This window comes from Zingiber officinale, chromosome 10A (assembly GCF_018446385.1).
Source record: "Zingiber officinale cultivar Zhangliang chromosome 10A, Zo_v1.1, whole genome shotgun sequence".
In the NCBI taxonomy this organism is placed as follows: domain Eukaryota; kingdom Viridiplantae; phylum Streptophyta; class Magnoliopsida; order Zingiberales; family Zingiberaceae; genus Zingiber; species Zingiber officinale.
Window position 1 is genome coordinate 72,817,695 of NC_056004.1, and position 22,049 is coordinate 72,839,743.

The window sequence follows — 22,049 nt, forward strand, 5'->3', positions numbered from 1 at the left end:
TAAGATGAGCTAGCATTTATATTTGCATGGAACAAGCACCCTGGTTTCTCAGAATGAATTTCATGAGAGGCACTTTCCAAATCTTTATCATAGTTTGTATGTGTTTCTCAGAAACAAACTAAGAAAAGACTAAACATTCAATTTATGTTTGTTGAATTGAGCACATTTGGTTGTTTTTCTTATCATGTTGACTGGTATATACTTTGATGGACTTTTTATATAGCTTTTTTTACTTCATTCAGTGAACCTTCAATTCTGGAACATGATTCCTTATTCACTAATTGGCAACTTAGCCATTCATACCTTGTAATGACTTCCTGTAGTTTGATGGGTTGTCTATGAACTAAGGTTTAGGTGCATTTGATCTTGATGTTAGGGTGACTACAAATTTGACTTTTTATGTAAACATGATTTCATGGGCACTACATTTTAACATTGTAATGGGTGTTTTGAAACTTCACAGGTTCTTTCTTGTTTTTACAGATGACAACACCAATATCAATTGAAGACGTTCATAGAGAGGTCAAAATCCTCAAAGCCTTGTCCAACCATAATAATCTTGTCAAATTTTATGATGCATGTGAGGATGCACTTAACGTCTACGTAGTCATGGAGTATGTCTTAATTAACTCTAGTTAGCTTAACAATGAGTAACAGTGTTTCTACATCTGATATTTGTTCCATGTCACAAGATAGAGTTGATATATCCAAAACTTTTTGCATGTAGTATCCTACTAATATGCCTCTTTGCTTTCCACTTTGTATCCTGCACTAAGGAAATATGATAAAACTTTTTCCATACAAATTTTAAAATGAACACTTCTAAGATGATGGGCAGTAATTTTGTTTTTAAAAAATTCTGTAGTACTTCTATTAATTTGGAACTCAACAATATGTTTTTCTCTTTCCCAGATTATGTGAAGGTGGAGAATTATTAGAAAGAATTTTATCCAGGTAAAAAAGTGATTTTATTGGCCATAATTTATATCTATTTGATTATTTGAATTTGAAAATTAATAACTTTTGATTACTTTTTTTCCCTTGTGTTCTCAAGAGGTGGAAGGTACTCATAGGAGGATGCTAAAGCTATAGTTATTCAAATACTGAGTGTAATCGCCTTTTGTCATCTTCAAGGTGTTGTGCATCGTGATTTAAAGTCAGAGGTTTGTATCATAGAGAACTTTGATTCAATTTATGTAGACATGATATTACTTTAGATCTCTTATTTTATAGGAGCAACTTAGGGTATTCTGCTGTTCATTTCTTTTTCAACATATATTTTTCAGCGCTGTTAATATTTCTTCCTTGTATTTAACAACAGAATTTTCTTTTCACCACCAGAGATGAAAATGCTCAGATGAAGTTGATTGATTTTGGCCTTTCCGATTTTGTTAAATTAGGTGAGCATTGTTTAGTGGCATGGTCTAGTTGATTGCTTTTTTGGTGATGTTAAACATGAAAATGTTATCCTATTTTGTTATGGGTTCCTTTTGTTATTTTCTCTGGTACCATTTGTTGTGAGTTTCCTTTGCCACTGAAGTTTTTGAATGTGTCATTCAACCTATCATTTTTTGCATTATATTTTAGGTATTTTACATATTTTTGCTGTAATTGAATAGAGTCCTCTTTTTTCAGCTTTTATTTTTTATGAAAGCATCATGTAAGAATTGTTGCATTAACATAAATCTATCAAAGTACAGCAGTAAATGATGAGAAGTAATAATAATCTTGAGTAGGATATAAGTAATATTAGATTGGAAAGAGAAAAGTGGGGAGGGTTACAAACTAATAATTGTCAACATCGCGTGGCACTCATATTTAACATGGCTACTTGGAAGACATTTTTGAGTTTGATCACCTCAAGATGCCAATTGAAATTGTTTCAGATTTTTCTAGCAGGTCTTTTCAATTATTCTTTAGTTGGCTTTGGATTTATAGAATTTTATATAGTAGTTACTTGTTTGTTCACATCATTCTTGAATCATATGTCAAATTGTTTTGTGACAACTTATAGCATCCACTGTTACTAAGAAACTATTTCGACCTGATAATTGCTCTCAATTATCCATACATTGATAACCCAAATATCCTCAGTTGATATGGGTTAGTGCATGAGATGGAATTTCCACAACAAACTTAAGCAATGCTAATGTAGAATGGGGAAGGATTAAATACCAGGTTTAACATGAAAACAAGATAGAAGTATTTAACAATATTAGAAGGCAAATTTCAAACAATGAATAATGCAGGCAAGTGTTAGATCTATGTGTCTTGAACATTAAGAGATCTACAATGTATGGTGCCTTTAAACTAACAATTAAAGGTTCAAAAATTGATATAGCAATAGATGACTTAGAAGGCAAACCCAATATGGATATCTTAGAGCTACTACTCTACAAACCCGATAAATGTGTGCTTAAATTTCAAATCTTATAGACTTGGTATTCTTGATAAATCATTATCATGATTAAGCTGTGTTGGTCTTTACTACTTGAGGCTTTCTCCAACCTAATAATTTTAAAAAAAATAAAAGTCATTTAAAATTTGATTGCTAATTTGCTGAACCTATTCTTATCATATCTTAAGGCAGTAGTACAACAAACATACAAACAGCGGTTCCCGGGTAAACAATTTTGCACCCATCATATTCAATTCATCAAAACCTCGAAGTCTGTCTTACAGCAACATGCAGAACTTATACAATGGTTGTATACTGTTTCTTACTTGTTTAATATTTTTTTTATTGCATCGCACTTTTCAGGCGCTATCCAAAGCCCTAACAGAGGATCAGTTGTTTTATCTAAGATCACAGTTTAAGCTGCTAGCACCAAACGGAGAAGGTCACATATCGAACAAATGACAAGTACGACTTTTGAGCACTTCGAGCGGGAGGGGAACCGAGCCATCACCGTTAAGGAGCTAGCTTAGGTACTAATGATCCTCTCCTAGTGATACTTTACATTCCAGTGATTGTATCTTCCTTTTGAATTGTAACTCAACAATTTAATATTCCAGTGAAATTCATGTTGACTAGTTAGCATTTTAGCTATTTTCTCCTTGAAATAAAAACTTGTTTTGATGTTATTGTATCATTGGAAATCATATAAATGAATTGATGTTACTCATCTTTATTGCTGCTGAGGAATTTATTTACTTTCCATGTACTCTTAGTGATAAAAGTGAATTTATTATTTGCAAACTAAAAGTTAATTTATTTACTTTCCATATACTCTTAGTGATAAACAATTATGTCATTTGGGTCAACTACTAATGAATTGAATTTGAAAGATTAAAATTGTTGTTTATGTAGTTAGATTAAAATTTTTGGTTTGGATTATATTAAGTCCCCAGGAATGATAGATCTATCACTATATGATGTGGTTGAGATAATTGATGAATGTTTCTCTTTTTAAGCATTCCAATTAGTCATCTTGTTACCTAGTGCTCTTACTGCTTTTTTCAACTATAATTTTTTGTCTTGGTTTACTAATATATTATTTATGTGTTTTTATAGTTTACAAATCTCAAGTACTCCAGAGTTGAAATTGATGAAGTGCGCGGCGGTTCAAGTGGGCTGAATGCATGCTAGATTACATTTGAGTAGGAAAGGTATTTGATTTTTGAAAACTTTGGATGATGCATTCATTTGCATGGAATGTAAATTGCGTATATTGTCCCATGTCAATTTTTTCTGATGGTAATATTCTAGGAATTCTGCAGCATGTATAATTCTTCTCTTTTTGTTCTTTGCTGTAGTTAAGTAGACCAAATGATACTTTTGTTTGACAGATTAGAACAGTGGATGTTTTAACTCAGAAATCTAGGCATTTGAAGGTGAAAAGTGGTGAGATTAGGGACATGAAAGGCGCAAGAAGAATGGAGCAGTATATCAAGTTGAACATATTCTGATTCTCATAATTTAATGTAGCCTCAGCTTGATTTTTGACTCACGATGTTCTACCTTGATGTATACAATATCTATTAGCTTTTGATGTAAAAAGAATGTTTGTGCATTTTATGGATACTGTTGTAAGAAGAATATTTATGTAATTTGTGAATATTTGTGTATTTTATGGATACTATTGAATGAAGAATATTTGTGTAATTTCTTAAATACTGTCGATTTTTTACTATTTCGGAAATCGAATTTGTGTTGTTAAAAAATACTGATATTACATTAGTTTTCCACCGCTGTAAAACCAGTGTCATTAACTAATATTACATCGGTCGTATACCGCTGCCAAAACTGGTGTTATTAACATATAATATTACATCGATTTTACACCGTTGATGAAAACGGTGTCGTTAAGTGATACTACACCGGTTAATAACCTATTTGAAAATCAATGTCGTTAAGTGATACTACACCAGTTTTAATACAATGTCTAAAATGGCTGACCTTTTACATCGCATTCATAGACATCGGTCGAAAATGTAATAGACAGCGGTGGAAAACCGATGTCTATGAGGGTTTTTGTTGTAGTGCTTGTGTGCACTTACTCCCTCACACTTATAGGGAAGCACCTTGGGGGCACTTGATTATGCTTCTTAGTCCCAAAACTTAATGGGAAGCAAATCAAATACTCTAAATGTGCTCTTAATCCCAAAACTTTAGAAGGCATCTTACAATCATAACATCTATCTCCTTTAACATACATAAAACATATGATGACATGATTCTTCTTTTAACTTGCATAGATACATACTACAACATGCATCAACGAAGCAACTTATACCGTAGGTGAGAAGTACTTACATCCTTTCGCTAAATCTTACTAGTATAAGATGTAGGGAAGACAATCTTCTCTTGCCCTCCCTAATTTCCAAGACACCTTCCTACACGTTCTACTTCCTTGGGAGAGATCCTCTGATCCCCTTACATTCTTCCCTTGAAAAACTTAAAGACTTGCAACCCTAGGTTTCTTGGCTGAAACTTGAAAGGAGGAAGGGGAGATTTCGGCTAGAGAGGAGAAGAGGAAGATGAAAAGCTAGGTTTTCATCTCTTATTTTCCCTTTTATACTAGGTGGAAGTTGAAGCATCTTTTCAAAAAAAAAATCTACTTATAATCAATTGTTTCCTATTCCCTATGTGATGCTTTACCACCACCCTAATGGCAACTTCAACTAATCTTAAATAAAAGGTCTTGGGTTCAATTCTAGCCCATGGCTATTTGTAAATCTATTTTTTTTATTTCTTTTATTGTTTCCTATTTATTTTTGCTCTTTTGACATAGAGGAAATTTATGGTATTACAGTCAAAGTGTCGTCAGACGTAAGGATATGGTTGTCCAAACAGTTTGATATGAAGAACTTGGGAGAGTGTGGATATATTCTTAGGATCAAAGTGATAAGGGATCGTAAGAAAAGAATGTTGTGCGTATCCCAAGATTTATACATCGATACTATTCTAGCTCATTTTAGCATGCAAAACTCCAAGAAAGGTTTTCTACCTTTTCGGCATGGAGTACCTTTATCTAAAGAGATGTGTCCTAAAACATCAATGGAGATAGAGGGCATGAAGGCAGTTCTTTATGCTTCAGTTGTAGGAAGCCTAATGTATGCAATGCTATGTACGAGACCGGATATCTATTTTGTCGTGGATATGGTTAACAGATATCAAAGTAATCCAGGACAAGGACATTGGACTGCCGTAAAGCATATATTAAAGTACATGAGAAGGACTAGAGATTATATTTTGGTTTACTAGGCAGATGATTTGCTCCCTGTGGGTTACACAGATTCTGACTTCCAATCAGATAGGGACAATAGTAAGTCAACCTCAGGGTATGTGTTTACTTTCGGAGGTGGAGCCATAATAAGGAGGAGTGTTAAGCAGAAATACATTTCGGACTCCATCATGGAAGCTGAGTATGTGACAGCCTCTGAGGCAGCCAAAAAAGTTTTGTGGCTCAAAATTTTTTTGATGGACTTAGATGTGATTCCTGGTTTTTCCAAAATTATCACAATTTATTGTGATAATAGTGGTGCAGTAGCAAACTCGAAGGAACCACAAGCCTATAAGGCTAGTAAACACATTGAGCGCAAGTACCACCTGATACGAGACATCGTAAAGCGAGGAGAAGTTGTTGTCGCCAAGATTGCATCAGAAGATAACCAAGCAGATCCTTTCACTAAGGCCCTTTCGGCAAGAGCTTTTGATAGGCATGTAGAAGAGATGGGAATCAGATGTGTGACAGCATATAAGGTAGCATAGTCTTTTAGTATAAGAGGGAGATTGTTAGGATGCATACTAAAAGCCTAGCTTTTTGTATGAACATTTATTGAATGAACATTTATTTTGTAATAAGAAACACACTGGTCAAATGTCTGTATTTAGTTAAATGCAATTGTCCATTTAATTTATATTGTAGATAATATGGTGTGTGGTGTCACATAGAAGTTCATGTTATTAGTTCCTTATAAATTATAAATAGTAGCTCACAACCTAGATGCATTGGGACAAACCATTGGAATGGTTGTAGTGTAATTTGGTACTAGTTTATCTTGACTATAAAATTACACTAGTACACTATGTGTGTATTGAGCAGGACCATTTGAGATTGTTTCTTTTATACTGACTACATAAAAGAACATAACCTCTGTTATTATTGAAGTGTGGACTCTTAATTCAGATATAATAACAAGCACATATACTTAGTATTTATTTCTTTAATTTATCAATGGATGAGATTTATTCGTTAAATCAATAGGCCCGATATGTTGGGAAATAATATTATTTATATGGTATGTTATTGATTATAAAAGGAAACTGTGTCCTAGTTATCTAGGTTGATGATGTCCCCTTGAGGAGCTCATAAGGATTGTCATGTAAACCCTGCAGGTGGACTTAGTCCGACATGACAATGAAGTTGAGTGGTACTACTCTTGGAGCTAGATATTAATTAAGTGAGTTGTCAGTAACTCGTTTAATTAATGTACATTTGATATCTTAAACACAGGGAGATTAATGCATTCATGATAAGAAGGAGCCCATAATGTAATATGGGATTGGTGCGGTAGTTCAATAATAACTCTTTAGTGGTATGAGTTATTATTGATGAACTTGAGTTGGATTGTTCGGGTCGAATACAAGTGGGATTGGTGCGGTAGTTCAATAATAACTCTTTAGTGGTATGAGTTATTATTGATGAACTTGAGTTGGATTGTTCGGGTCGAATACAAGAAGCTCAAGCTCATCGGGAGACCAAAACGAATTCCTCCTCTTGGTCCCTGTTGTAGCCTCTATAAAGCCTTGTATCCACAAAGTCCACTTCTTACCCAAGTAATGGGTCGGATACATCCTTGCTTTATGAAAGGGGGCCGACCAAGCATTATCTTTGAGCACAAGTAGTGGTCGGCCAAGCCTTGCTTGGTGCCCAAGCAAGGGGCTGACCATAACATGATAGAAAAGGAGATTTTATTTAAAATTAAATTTTGATAAAATCCTTCCTTTTTTGAAGTCATCCACATGGTTTTAAAAGAGAGTTTTAAATTTTAAAATCTTTCCTTTTATAGCTATCTACAAAGGATAATAAGATATATTTTAATTTTGTTAAAATCTTTCCTTTTTTGTAGTTATCGATAATGTTTAAAAGAGATATTTTAATTTTGATAAGACTTTCCTTTTTTGTAACCATGATTTAAAAGAGAAGCTTTAATTTTAATCTTTTCTTTTTTATAGCCATCTGCAATGTTTAAAAGAAAGAGATTAATTTTAAAACTTTCCTTTTGTAGCCATCACAATAGGAAATTTAAAAGAGAGAGATTTTAATTATTATTAAAATTTCATTTTTTGCCATGACCAAGGATTATAAAAGAGAGGTAGAGGGTTCCTTACAAGAGAAAGAAAAATCTCTCAAAAGCTCCTCTCTTTTCCTTGGTGGTCGGCACCCCTCTCTCAATTCTTTCCTTGCTTGTTCTCCTAGGGTCGGCCACTATTTTTAGCTATTCTTCTTCTCATCTTGCTTGGTGGCCGAAACCTTGCTTGGAGGGGAAGAATATAAGGGTCGGTGGATGCTTGGAGAAGAAGGAGAAGAGAACGAAGTTTCCTAATTTGGCATTCTTTGGGTGGCCGAAACTTGTAGGCAAAGAAGAAGGTTTGGGTGGATTTCATCTTGGTAGATTGTCACCCACATGACGTTCAAGAGGAGGAGAGGAATACAGCAGAAGTTCAAGAGGTCTTTGTTTACAAAGAAAGGTATAACTAGTTCTTAATTCCGCAGCGAAACTAGTTTTTCTTTGTATGGATCCTGAAATACTAACACAAGAGGCTAGCGATTTCGTGTTTCATTTTTTGTGTTTTGATTTAGTGTTTTGATCTTGTGCTTCTATTGAGGTCTCTGTAATTAAACCTAGGGTTACTATAAGAAGTTTAAATATCTAATTTCTTTGAAATGCTTTGTCTAAGAAGTGGTGGATGATCCCATACCCAAGAAGGCCAAGTGTCTCGCCATGTTTAACCTGGAAGTCAATCCATGAAATAGATATTTAATCAACTTCTATAACATGGGATGAACTTGGATTAATAATGTTAAGTATCATTTGCAATCTAAGTTTTAACTACTAAAGAACACATGAGTTGAACTTGAAGTAAAAATGTTAAGTTCTGTTTCCAATTCAAGTTTAACTCATGAGGAACACATAGGTTGTTAGGAAAGTTCTGTGCTTGTACAAATTTTTGTACAGGGGAAGTAGAACGAAATTCCGAGTAGTAACCAACAATTATATCGGGATTAAGAGTACACACATCCATAATAACAAAGGTTATATTCTTTTATACAGTCAGTATAAAAGAAACAACCTCAAATGGTCATGCTCAATACACACATAGTGTACTAGTGTAATTTTATGGTCAAGATAAACTCGTACCAAATTACACTACAACCATTTCAATGGTTTGTCCCAATCCATCTTGGTTGTGAGCTACTATTTATAATTTATAAAGAACTGATAACATGATCTTCTGTGTGACACCACACACTATATTATCTACAGTATAAATTAAATGGACAACTGTATTTTACTAAATGTAGTCATTTGATCAATGTGATTTTCATTTCAAAATAAATGTTTATACAAAAAGCTAGGCTTTTAGTATACATCCTAACAATCTCCCACTTATACTAAAAGACTATGCTGTCATATATGCTGCCATACATCTGATTCTCATCCCCTCAACATTCCCATCAAAAGCTCTCGCCTGAAGGACCTAAGTGAAAGGATCCAGGTTATCTGCAGATGCAATCTTGGCGATAACAACTTCTCCTCATTTTATGATGTCTCGTATTAGGTGGTACTTGTGCTCAATGAGTTTACTTGCCTTTTGGGCTCGTGGTTCCTTCGAGTTTCCTACTGCACCACTATTATTACAATAAATTATGATAATTTTGGGCAAACCAGAAATCACATCTAAATCCATCAAGAAGTTTCTGAGCCATACAGCTTCTTTGGCTGCCTTAGAGGCTACCACATACTCAGCTTTCATGGTAGAGTCTTAAATGCATTTCTACTTAACATTCCTCCATGCTATGGCTCCACCTCCCAAAGTAAACACATACCCCGAGGTAGACTTACTATTGTCCCTATCTGATTGGAAGTCAGAATCTGTGTAACCCACAGGGAACAAATCATCAGTCTGGTAAACCAGCATATAATCTCTAGTCCTTCTTAAGTACTTTAATATATGCTTTGCGGCAGTCCAATGTCCCTGTTCTCAATTACTTTGATATCTGCTAACCATGCCCTATGGAAAAATTGATATCCGGTCTCCTACATAGCATTGCATAGATTAGGCTTCCTACAGCCGAAGCATAAGGAACTACCTTCATGTCCTCTATTTCCTTTGATGTTTTAGGACACATCTCTTTAAATAAAGGTACTCCATGCCGAAAATATAGAAAATCTTTCTTGGAGTTTTGCATGCTAAAAAGAGCTAGGATAGTATCAATGTATGAAGCTTGGTATAAGCATAACATTCTTTTCTTGTGATCCCTTATTACTTTGATCCCAAGAATATGTCCACATTCTCCTAAATCCTTCATATCAAACTGCTTGGACAACCATACCCTTATGTCTGACAACACTTTGACATTGTTGCCAATGAGCAAAATGTCATCTACGTATAGTACAAGAAATACCACCACGTTTCCGTCACTCATCTTGTATACACAAGACTCATCCGGACACTGAATAAATCCAGAAGATTAAACCGAATGTTCCAAGATCTCGAAGCTTGCTTTAGTCCATAGATAGACCAATGCTGCATCTTTATCTTGGAGTGCTTCATCATATTTCCAAGGATCAGGTTCATGTTTACCAGGGATCAAGTCTGAAGACTCTCCCAAAAACATGAATCTATCAGGTTGCCAAACAACCCTCCCACTACGACGTGTCACTGCTTGTAATTGTGCATCATTTGTGACACGTGTTGGATTTCTCATGGTATCTCATCTTGTACCGTTGGTACTAAACTAGATGTGTCTTCTCTTATTTCTTCAAAATAATTTTACTCATGGGCTTGTGGTTCATTACATAGTCCTCTTCTAAAAATCGGGCATTGATGCTAACAATGACCTTCTGATCTTTAGAACTATAAAATAAACCACCTTTCGTTCCTTTAGGATAACTCACAGACAACCGAACTTCTGTACGTGATTCCAACTTATCAGTGTCTCCCTTCAGCACATGTGCTGGACTACCCCAGATCCGAATATGCTTTAGACTTGGCTTACGCCCATTCCATAATTCTGTGGGAGTAGAGGGTCCTGACCAAGTTCAGAATGTACACTGCCGTTTCCAGAGCATATCCCCAAAATAAATTTGGTAATTCTGAATAACTCATCATTGATCTAATCATTTTCATAAGAGTCCTATTCCTTCGTTCTGCCACACCATTCTGTTATGGTGTACGAGGTGCAGACAGTTGGGATTAAATCCCGGCCTCTGATAAGTAACTCCTAAACTCTCCTAAGAGATACTCGCCACCTCGATCAGACTGTAGTGTCTTGATACTTTTACCATGACGTTTCTCCACATCAGCCTTGTATTCTTTGAACTTATCAAAGCATTCAGACTTGCGACGCATCAAGTAAATCTACTCGTATCTCAAATGGTCGTCTATAAAAGAGACAAAATATTCGAAACCACCTCTTGCCTGGATAGTTATAGGTCCACACAAATCAGAATGAACCAATTCCAACATATCTTTGGCTCTATACCCCTTAGCCTTAAAAGGTCTCTTGGTCATTTTCCCTTCCAAACAAGACTCGCAGGTTGGAAAGTTTTCCACCACCAATGAACCCAAAAATCCATCGGCTATTAACTTTTGAATCCTACTCAAGTTAATATGACCTAGCCTTAGATGCCAAAGATATGTTTAGTTCATTTCCGAAGGTTGCTTTCTTTTATTTGAATTAGAAGATGTGTTATTAATTTCCATTTGTTGCATCATGGGAGTTATTGGATTTAGATTATACAAATTGCCAACCAATGTACCAGAATAGATAACTATCCTATTTTTCTTGACAACTACTTTGTCATCAAAAGAAACAGAATATCCATCCATAAATAGTTTGGAAACTGAAATCAAGTTCTTTATAAAACTTGGTACATAAAGACAATTTCTCAAAATCAATATTTTATTCTTATCAAAGGATAAATAAATATCTCCCACTGCAACAGCCGCTACTTTTGTAGCATTGCTCATGTAGACGATGATTTCCCCTTCATATAGTTGTCGGGTTTCCTGGAACCCCTGCAATGAATTGCAGACAAGATCAGTGGCTCCCGTATCTACACACCAGGTATCGGTAGATAACACCGCTAAATATGTTTCAACAATTAATGAATAAGATAGACCTTTATTGTTCTCCCTTTTGCGAAGGCAGTCCAAGTTTTGTTTCCAATCAATGTAATTGGGACCAGTAAGTTTGTTCTCTTTCAATATATCATCAAGAGGATTGAAAGCCATTTGAAATCCTAAGAATCACAAAATATTTGATCAAAACTTTAGAATTTAAAATAATATTGATTCCTTAAACAATATCATTTAAATTCACCAACACCTCAAGACATGATAAATTTTGTATGCCACGATAGTGTGGACGTATACAAATTCAAACATTTATAAGAGGGGGTTTTACCCATTAATTTTATTATCTTGTCAACCTAACTTTATGACAAATAAAATTAATAGTTGGCTTTTCTTCGATCACACAAATAATAGCAGTGACTCCGATGGGGAGGATACTATTAAATGCGCCTAAGTGTATACCATTACTTGATACTTAGTCCATTAAATAGGATTGTGCCCCTTCAGATGGAGAAGACCACACACACCTAAATAATTTCCTATAATCATCCATAAAGGAAGTTTCATCTAGTGATCCGCAAACAAACTCATCCAATGTGGAGGAAGGCACTCAAAGCCAACGCGCAAGTTTGAATGCATCACTTACAAACCAGTAATGGAGACCGTGGAATTTAAACAATTCCTCTCCCACTTAGTTATTTAAAATGAGGAATTTCAACATGCACATACACACAGCACATATAAACAGCATAAAAGGCAATAAATAATTTTCCAACTATTATGGCCTCATCCATAGCTGTCCTCCGTGTACCACCAACCCTAGCCGCCACCAACGGGTCATGTCGTCGCGTCTATCTTGCTTCCTTTTCTGCTGCACCTCTGGTCCTTAAATAGCACCACGACTCGCAAGGATACGATCTACAACAAAAATAAAATTTTACATTTATCTATCCTATATTCGACAAGCGAATGTACATATAATCTAGATCGAACAGAATGTAAAATCCTAAAAATAATACATCTCCTGCTGTATTTAATAATTACAATCATGATCACACATAAAATGCCCTCGACATGCCCGAGGGTCCAATCACACACAAACACAATAGGGTCATAATAGTTGGAACTAGGATGTCTACAACCACATAGTTAATCTATTTGTACATCCTACTATTATCCTGCCTAAATTTATGTATGAAAAGTGCATAATTTAACTGAAAACCAAACACACAGAGGTAGAAAACTAGTTATGATACCAATTGTTGGGTGCTACTTGGAATTTCATTTTGTTTCCCTTGTTCAAAAATTTGTACAAGAACAAGACTTTTCCTAGCAGCCCATGTGCTCTACAGAAGTTAAACATGGATTGCAAACGAAACTTTACATTATTATCCAAGTTGTTCTTCAGAAGTTAAACTTGGATTGGAAACGGAACTTAACATTTTTACTCCAAGTTTAACCCATGTGTTCTTCAGAAGTTAAACCATATTACAGAAGTTGATTAAATATCTATTTCAAAAATTGGCTTCCAGGTTAAACATGGTGAGGCACTTGGCCTTCTTGGATATGGGATCATCCACCACTTCCTAGACAATGCCTTTCAAAGAAATTGAATATTTAAACTTCTTACAGTAACCTTAGGTTTCACTACAGAGACCACAATAGAAACACAAAATCGAAACACAAAATTGATAGCCTCTTGTATTGGTATTTCAGGATTCATACAAAGAAAACCTAAACTAGTTCGCTACGGAATAAATTAATTAATTATACCTTTCTTTGTATCTTAAAGACCTCTTAATCTTCTGCTGTATTTCTCTCCTCTTCTTGGACGTCGTGTGGGTGATGATCTACCAAGACGAAGACACCCGACCTTCTTCTTCTTTTCCAAGCTTTCAGCCACCAAAGAATACAAAGTGAAGAAGCCTCCTCCTCCTTCTTCTTCTTCTCCAAGCAACCGGCCACAAGGTGAAGGTCCTTCTCCAAGTGTCGTCGGCCCTTATGAAGAGGAATGGGAAAAGTGGGAAGAGCCAGCCACAAGAAATTAGAAGAGGAGCCTTGGTTGCACAGTAAGGACATGCCAACCAACCATGAGTACTCCAACCAGACAACATTGCATATGCTGGAAAATCACTAATTATCCACAAAAGTGCAGCCTTCATTTGAAAATTCTGTTTAGAGCACACATCATAGGTTTCGACACTAGTAATCCATAATTCTTTTAACTCATCTATTAAAGGATGTAAAAAAAACATCAATATTTTTTCCTGGACTCTTTGGTCCGCCAATAACCATGTTAAGGAACATGAAAGGCTTTTGCATGCACATCCATGGAGGGAGATTATAAACTGTAATAATCACTGGCCAACATGAATAAGGGGTACTTTGATGACCAAATGGGCTGAACTCATCTATGCATAATCCAAGACGCACATTGCGAGAATCTGAGACAAATGAAGGATAAGTGCGATCAAAATGCTGCCAAGCTTCACCATTAGATAGGTGTGCCATTTTTCCATCTACGGAATGATTTTTTGCATGCCAAGTCATGTGCTCACAAGTATATGTAGATGCATAAAGCCTCTTAAGTCTTGGTATTAACAGTAAGTACCGTAAGACATTAAAAGGAACTTCTTTCCACACTCCAGGCTTCCTCGGTTTAAATCTGGGATGAAAGCAAATGGGGCATTATTTGTAGTCTTTGTTTTCTTCATAATATAAAATACAATTATTCACACACGCATCAATTTTCTTATAACCAAGTCCAAGATTGGCAAGTTGCTTCTTTGTTTTATATAAATTTGGTGGTAAATTATCACTCTCCGATAACATACTTTTTATTATTGACATAAGTCTGTCGTAGCATGCCTCAGGTAGATTATACTCAGACTTAAGATTTAACAACTGTGCCACAGCTAAAAGTTTAGTGTCATTTTTACAACCATTCCATAGTGGCTCATCAGCATCCTTTAATAAGTCAAAGAATTTCTATGCATCATAATTTGGTGGTTGTTCATTACTTAGTGAAGTCCAATCAAAACCTTGATCAATACCCTCAATCAGCATAGTTCTATAACGAGATCCTTCTTCATTATGAACTCTTTCATAATCATTAGTTTTCTATAATGGTTCACCATGTGCATGCCATTGCTCGTAGCCACGAGTGAATCCATTTTTGACGAGGTGATAACACACATCCTTTTCCTTTAAAAATTTTCTATTACGATACTTGCTGCATGGACATCTTATTTTGTTATCATAGACACAAGTCGGATGTTCATAGGCAAACTTTAAGAATTCTTTGACTCCTTCAATAAACTCATTGAGAAGAAAACCATTATCATCTTTTTGGCGCCACATCTAATTACGATTTGTAGACATTTTCTACATTTTTAGAAAATATACAGATATTTTTAATAAACAAAATAAGAGAACATTATAACATTCAATTCTAAAACTATAATTATATTATTATCTAATCATTTACATTTATTAAAAGACTATTTGTATTAATTCAACACCTTCAATATTTTGACAATCAATAATAACATGTAAATTTTAAGATTTGATCTATATCTCCAAATATAAAATACTAAAAGAACAATAGACATTTAAATGTTGAATATTATAACTTGATATGCATTGCTAGAATAATATTAATGATGAATAATTTCATTAATAAAACAGTAAATATTCAAAAAAAACATTAAATTAACAACTCAGGATGCAATATTAGTTTAGGTTGTGTATGAGCTGCATGGATGTTAGCGAGTGTTTTCACATGATACTACTTATTTTGCTCCTCAATCCACATGGTATAAGCAATATTATAATCTCTATGCTCCACTATATATAGTAAGGTTTCTAATATTCTTATAACATGATCGAGTTCATACATGTGGTGAAAACTTGAAAGGTCTTTGATTACTATGAGCAGGGGTGGATCCAAGATTATAGGTTTGGGAGGGCCACATATTAAGTAACGAAAATAATTATTATACATTGTATCTATGGTGATTGGATTATCCTTCCCTTAGAAAATCTACAAGAACTTTGTTCAAAATATAGCTAGAACTAATAAACCAACTTAAATCTAGATAGATATTTAAAAAAAAAAAGATTTTTGAACCATCTAATACATAAAAGGACTACTCCAATTCCAAAAGTTACTTAGAACTATAAGTGTACATGCTTTTCCTCAGAATATGTGATCTTCAAGTATGAGACGTTCAACTCACAACTAAAAACTTCATTGTTGAAAACAAACTGATAACATAAGTGACAGTAATTGAGTTTAGTCAAGTTTCTCAAGGCAGAGAAATTAATATATTTAATATCCACATAACAATTTTTTATATGGGTCATGGGATGATGTTATTTACCAGTATTGTTGATACAACAAATCTAAATGCATAAACAAGGTGAAAGACAACAGAGAAAAAAGGCACAACCTTCAAAATTTTGAAAATTTTAATGTAGCAATGCTCAATATTGCTAGGCAAATTGGACTCTCGGTGCACAACAAAAGGTTATACCTTTGTTACATATAAACTTTACTGCTCTCTGCTGCAGTAACTCACTCTATTAAATTCTTGAATCTGATAACTTACAAAGAAAACCTATCTAGAACTGTTTAAAATCAAGCAAGAAACTATCAAAAGGTAAGTATAACCATAAAAAAAAAAATCTACTAAACTTAAAAGGCAAAGCCAACAAGCAGGCCTCTAAACAAGTAGATTAAATTGGTCTTAGAAATCTTACTTGATAAGCTATTGGTTCACTATCAATGCAGCTTCAATGCATTCCATAAGCGGGTTAGCTGCCATAGCTCCTTCCTTAACAATACAAAAGGATGTGTCTTAGTCAAACATTGTGCTACTAGTACAATTTATGGAAAATAACAAATAACATTTACAATAGGATAAACATGCTCTTGCACCTCCATCTAGGAAAAAGGCAGAAACACAAAAGACTAAAAATATTATAGATATATCTTACAAAGAGGTCAAATGGCTTCCTATCTTTGAAAATAATCAACGTGGGCAATGCCTCAAACGGAAGCCTCGCGAGGTGGCTATCTCACTGCCTTGCAGGGCAACGACTACTTGGCGAGCGGACACGTCGTTGCCTAGCACTGCCTCGTGAGGCTTCCACATCATTGCCTCACAAGGCAGCGATGCGGTGGTCACACGCTCGGGAGGCTACCTCCTCGAGCAATGCAGGCGGTCACATCCCCATCTTTTTTGTTGAATAGAAAAAAAAGTTTAGGGTTACCTGAATTTGATACAAGTTCCTTGCTTGCTGCGGAGTGCGGAGTGAGGAGGGCGTAGTTGCTGCAAAAAGGGAAGGAGACAAATTCACATCCACTGATCCACATACTAAAATTTGGCAATTTAGAAAACCTCCAATAAGATATCAGCAAGGCTTTGACGACATTCAGCAGCAACTTGGATCGAACTGCTTCAACTCCCTGAATGTATGAAGCATGAAAATACTAAACAAATTCTTCCCCCAAAATAACAAACAAACAAAACGAGAGAGGAAAGAAGAAATGAAGAATGCTAGAGATTTTGAAAGAATATAAATCTGCAATCCGACTTTAGAAGAAGATATTCTTCTAGAATTACCTACTACCTATCATTGTTCACAGTGCCTCTTTTAACAAAGTAAGCATGAACTAGTTCGAAATGCTTTCATCAAAATTATAAATCCGCCCCTGGACTATGAGGAAGCATTGCAAAAAGACTTCATAAGAGGAAGCAGTGCAAAAAAAAAATTTATAAGAGAAATGCAGTAATTCAAGTCTGAAGAGTCAACCTTCCAAGCAGAGAAATCTTTTTGGCTTGGAACAGAATAGAGAAAAGGAAACATTACTAGTTGAGATAGAGCTACTCAGAATTGAATTCATAGAAATCGAGCTATCTTTGCAAGACAAAAATCTGGAAATTGATTTTCTTAAGAAAGAGATAGAAGTTTTAAAAGAGGAAATCTGTAAATCATTAGTGAACATAAATACATACAAAAGATGGAGAGCAACAGACAAAGTCGGTGAGAAGAAGAAAGCGGCGAGATAAGAAGAAGAAATTAGGGATTACCTTTTTTGAGAGAGAGCAACAGACGAAGTCAGCGAGATTGACCAAGTCGGTGAGATACGAGCAGCGAGAAAGCAGTTGCGAATGAGAATATGTAAGCAGGAGTCGGCGAGATAAGAGGGGAAGAAGAAAGCAGAGTCGGCGAGGAAGGGATGTCGCGAGGGAAGACAACGAGAATATGTAAGCAAGATTTAGGGGTTTTATAAAAATAAAATAAAATAAAATAATAATAATTTAATACATTTCTTTATTATTTATATAAATTAAAAACAGAATTTATTTCCGTTAAAAAATATATAAACGGATTTGTTGACAAATAAAATTTCGTATTAAATTCTGTTTCAAATCTATAAATATTTTTGTTTATAAATATTTATTTTATAAATTCATTTTGAGTTTGTTTTAAATTCCGTCTCAAAATTTTTTTATATATTATATTTTATTTAAATATAATAGATTATTAATTCCGTATTAAATTTGTTTTTGATTTACTATAATTTAAAACGGATTTTAATTATGTTTTAAAAATCCGTTTCTGAAGTCTTGTTTTCTTGTTGTGATCCCCTCCTCCTCTTTTATAATTTTTGCTAGCGGCTAATAAGGAAAGTTTTTAATAAAATTTTCTTTTATTTGCTATTGTAGATGTTTACAAAAAAGGAAACGTTTTAACAAAATTAAAATCTCTCTTTTAAACCATTGTAAATAGCTATAAAAGGAAAGATTATAACAAAATTTTATTTTAAACAAAATCTTCCTTTTATTCCTATAATAGTTTGTTACAAAAAGGAAAGATTAAAATATCTCTTTTAACCATTGTAGATAACTACAAAAAGGAAAGATTTTAATAAAATTAAAATCTCTCTTTTAACCATTGTAGATAACTACAAAAAATGAAAGGTTTTAACAAAATTAAAATCTCTCTTTTAACAGATAACTACAAAAAAAGAAAGATTTTAACAAAATTTAAATATCTCTTTTAACCATTGTAGATAACTACAAAAAAGGAAAGATTTTAATAAAATTAAAATCTCTTTTAACCATTGTAGATAACTACAAAAAATGAAAGGTTTTAACAAAATTAAAATCTCTCTTTTAACAAATAACCACAAAAAAAGAAAGATTATAATAAAATTTTATTTTAAACAAAATCTTCCTTTTATTCCTATAATAGTTGGTTACAAAAAGGAAAGATTAAAATATCTTTTTTAACCATTGTAGATAACTACAAAAAGGAAAGATTTTAATAAAATTATAATCTCTCTTTTAACCATTGTAGATAACTACAAAAAATGAAAGGTTTTAACAAAATTAAAATCTCTCTTTTAACAGATAACTACAAAAAAGGAAAGATTTTAACAAAATTTAAATATCTCTTTTAACCATTGTAGATAACTACAAAAAAGGAAAGATTTTAATAAAATTAAAATCTCTCTTTTAACCATTGTAGATAACTACAAAAAAAGAAAGATTTTAATAAAATTAAAATCTATCTTTTAATCCATTGTAGAAAGCTATAAAAGGAAAGATTTTAACAAAATTTTGTTTTCAACAAAACTTCCTTTTCTCTTCTTGTATGGCCAGCCCCATTCTTGGGCAACAAGCATGGCTTGGCCAGCCCACATCTTGGGTACCAAGAGGGCTTGGTCAGCCCCTTGCTTGGCCACCAAGCAAGGATGTGGCCGACCCCTCATTTGGGTAAGAAGGAAAATCAAAACGGGTGAACGCGAGGCTTTATAGAGGCTACAGCAGGGACCGAGAGGAGGAATTGGTTTTGGTCTCCCGATGAGCTTGAGGTTCCTGTGTTCGACCCGAACACTCAACTCAAGCTCATCAATAATAACTCATACCACTAAAGAGTTATTATTGAACTACTGCACCAATCCCATATTACATTATGGGCTCCTTCTTATCATGAGCGTGTTAATCTCCCTGTGTTTAAGATATCGAATATTCATTAATTAAATGAGTTACTAACAACTCACTTAATTAACATCTAGCTCCAAGAGTAGTACCACTCAATTTTATTGTCATGTCGGAACTAGGTCCACCTGCAAGGTTAACATGACAATCCTTATGACCTCCTCAAGGATATATCATCAACCTAGATAACTAGGACACAGTTTCCTTCTATAATCAATAACACACCATATAAATAATATTATTCCCCAACTTATCGGGCCTATTGATTTAATTAATAAATTTCATCCATTGATAAATTAAAGAAATAAATACTAAGTATATGTGCTTGTTATTATATCGGGATTAAGAGTACACACATCCATAATAACAGAGGTTATGTTCTTTTATGCAGTCAGTATAAAAGGAACAACCTCAAATGGTCCAGCTCAATACACACATAGTGTACTAGTGTAATTTTATAGTCAAGATAAACTAGTACCAAATTACACTACAACTATTCTAATGGTTTGTCCCAATCCATCTTGGTTGTGAGCTACTATTTATATTTTATAAGGAACTGATAACATGATCTTCTGTGTGACACCACACACCATGTTATCTACAATATAAATTAAATGGATAATGACATTTTACTAAATGCAGACATTTAACCAATATGATTCTCATTTCAAAATAAATGTTTATACAAAAAGCTAGGCTTTTAGTATACATCCTAACACTTGATCCTAAAGAACACACAATAGTACAATAGGATACTCGATATCCTATAATACGGTATGATGTTACTAAATTATAGGCTTGAGTCTAAATAACAACCAAGAATCTAGTAGGATATTCGATATCCTACTACTGTATAATCTTATTAAAGTATAGGTCTTAGCCTAAGTAGCAACCAAGGGTTTAGTAGGATACTCAATATCTTATATTATGGTATGTTAGCACTAATGCACAGGCATGAAAAAATATCAAGCTAGTAACCTAGTTCAATATTTTATAGCTATGTTGCGGTATAGTATCACAAGCATAAAAGGACAAGTATAAATCACCATAAATAGCATGGGCAACAACGAGACTGCATGAATATCAAATGGATCAAAATATAAGCTCAAGTAATAAAAGGTCAACCTAAAGAAGTAACAGAGTAAATATCAAGAATATCAAGGTAAAATAATGACTACTCAATCAATACAAATAATATAATTATGCACTAAGGTTAAAGATCTAAAGAAGATAAGCAGGAACTACCCACCTAAAATGTGGCTCGTGTTGAACTAATCCCACGTCGAAACATTCCTCTTTAATCAAAGTCCTGAAATCACATAATGTACAGTTTAGCTAATCTCTTATGCAACATCTAGCTTAACAAAATTTTAAACTAATCAGGGAAACTCCTAACCGAAATGATTATTAATTAACCCTAATTAAAGATTAACTTTAAATAAATCCTCATTTCCTAGATCAATTAGTTTACCTACAACCCAATCTCTTTCTGATTAAGAAAAACCCTAATTGAATTGATTAACCTCGATTCACCAAATCCATTGATTAAATTAGATTTAATCCAACATCATCAACTCATTAATTGATCCATGTAAAATCCATTTACTAATTAGTCAACTCTTACTTTAATCAATTATATAGTCATGTAATAAATCAATCAATTAGATTTATCACTGGATTTGTTCACATCATTAATCCATTAATCAACCTAATCAACTGTTACCAATTAATCAAGGTATGAAATTAGTAATTACCAATTAATCAATTCATTACATATCAATATAACCACCTGTTAATTAACCTAGTAATTCAACCAAACTCTTCATGAATCAGACATATAGATTAATATCATAATCAATTGCTAACCAACCCAAATTTGATAATTAATCTAATCATTGATCAAATAGGGTTAGCCATACTATCAAACCTAATTAATCCATCATATTAATTAGATTAGGCTTACTCACATCAACCATAATCCTTACCCTTACTGTTAACATATGTTTCCAATTCAATAAAACCTAACTCACCCCCTCACTGTTAATTGATGTTGCTCAACCCAATACACCAATAAATTCTAAATTCATGTAGTGAGGTTGATGATTGGTAACAAGTTAATTCATCACTTCGTTAACTATCATCACATATCAAGTACAATTAATTGAATGCATAGCACATCTTACCCAAATCAAATATAGTCGCTCGGTGAAGAACTCAGATGAAGCTAG

The 22,049-nt window shown here is 33.9% G+C and overlaps 1 long non-coding RNA gene across 1 annotated transcript; it reads left to right on the forward strand.

Annotated features, from left to right (window-relative positions):
• Positions 1 to 478: 478 nt before the first annotated feature.
• LOC122026121 lies at positions 479 to 1,163 on the forward strand. Its single transcript, XR_006124025.1, has 3 exons — positions 479 to 614; positions 913 to 954; positions 1,055 to 1,163. It is a non-coding gene; the product is annotated as an uncharacterized LOC122026121 (long non-coding RNA).
• Positions 1,164 to 22,049: the final 20,886 nt, after the last annotated feature.